Consider the following 2,011-nt stretch of genomic DNA (forward strand, 5'->3'; position numbering starts at 1 on the left):
GAACTACAAGGTTGGTGGTTCAAGCTCATCAGCCACTCCTTAGAAATCCTATACAGGGTCGGAAGCAACTTGACAGCACTTAACAACAATAGTCTTATGCTGTGGTATATGAGGTGATGTGCAGAGAGCCACTGGGGTACAAAGAGTACTGGTGGTCATCAAAGGCTTCTTTCATGTCAGCTCTTTTTTTGTTGTTTTATATTCAATGACCTATAATTCCTATAGGAGGGTCTATACAGGAAGGCTGGTGTGGGACTATAGGATAAGCACTGGACTGCTAACCACAATGTTAGCAGTTCAAACCTACCAGCCACTCCTCGGAAGCCCTGTAAGTATAAGGTTGCTATAAGTCAGAACCAACTCAACGACACTTAACAACACATTGAACTACCTGTTTTAACTAGCAGCTTCTGCAGTTAGAGCATGTGTGTTGGGATTCTGGTGTGGCATTGGAGGATGAGCAAACCCACGAGCTGTTCTTGGGAAACTTATACAGGGTCACTATGAGTCGGAACCAGTTCAACAGCACTTCAACAACATTGGGTTCCTTAGACAACTTGCTATAACGTCTTGAGCAAAGACATTTTACTTTTCTGAGCCTTATCACCATTACTTGAAAAGTAGGGAGAACACATCAAAACCACAGTGACATACCATTTTATAGCAACAACAATAGGATGACTACCAGGATCCTGGTGTGGCACTATAGGATAACACTGGCCTGCTAACCTCTAAGTCGACAGTTCAAACCCACCAGCTGCTCCTTGGAAACTCTATACAGGGCTGCTGTGAGTCAAAACTGACTTGACAGTACTTAACACCTACATGGTGGCTACCTCCACTCTTACCAGTTTGTCATACTGTGGTGGCTTGCATGTTGCTATGATGCTAGAAGCTATGCCACTGGTACTTCAAACACCAACAGCATCAACTGTGGTGGGCAGGTTTCAGCAGAGCTTCCAGACTAAGACAGACTTGGAAGAACAACTTGGCATTCTATTTCCGAAAAACTAGCCAATGAAAACCTTGTGAATAGCAATGGAACACTGTCAGATATAATGCCTGAAGATGAGTCCTCAGGTTGGAAAGAAATAAAAATATAACTGGGGAAGAGCTGCCTCCTCAAAGCAGAGTTGACCATAATGCTGTGAATGGAATAAGACTTTTGGGACCTATGCTTGCTGATGTGGTACTACTCAACATGAGAAGAAACAGCTGAAAATGTCCTGTACTAATCAGAATATACGAATATGATTCTAGGAAAGTTGGAACTATCAAGAATTAAGTGGAATGCATAAAGATCAGTATCCTAGGCTTTGTTGTTGTTTAAGTGCTGTCAAGTCAGTTATGACTCATAGTGACCCTGTATAGGGTTTCCAAGGAGTGGTTGGCTGATGTGCTTGAACCACCAACCTTGCAGTTCAAACCAATCTTGCAGTCCAGCGCATTAACCCACAGTGTCACACCAGGACTCCCTCCTAGGCATCAATAAGCTGATTTGAAATGAACTTGTATTGACCATTTTGAATAGACCCGTCCTGGAAATGACCAATTGAAATTGGTCATTTCCAGGACGGGTCTATTCATCCTTAAAGAACAATTCAAGATCCATCCTAAAGTATCAAGCTGTCGATGAGAGGATGATACCCATATACCTAAGCATCAACCATTAATGCCAAAGATAAGATAAGGAAATTGAAAATTTTTACCAACATCTGCAGTCTGAAATTGATCAAACATGCAATCAAAATGTATTGATAATTACTGGTGATTGGAATGTAGAAGTTGGAGAAAAGGATAGATAGTTGGAAAATATGACCTTGGTGATAGAAATGACACCAGAGATTGCATGATAGAATTTATTCATTGCAAATACCTTTCATCGAAAACGTTGTTGTTAGGTGCTATTGAGTCGGTACTGACATAGCAACCCTATGCACAACAGAACAAAACACTTCCCAGTTCTATGCCAACCTCACAATCCTTGCTACTTGAGCCCATTGCTGCTGCC

Source organism: Chrysochloris asiatica, unplaced genomic scaffold (assembly GCF_000296735.1).
Source record: "Chrysochloris asiatica unplaced genomic scaffold, ChrAsi1.0 scaffold00331, whole genome shotgun sequence".
Classification (NCBI taxonomy): domain Eukaryota; kingdom Metazoa; phylum Chordata; class Mammalia; order Afrosoricida; family Chrysochloridae; genus Chrysochloris; species Chrysochloris asiatica.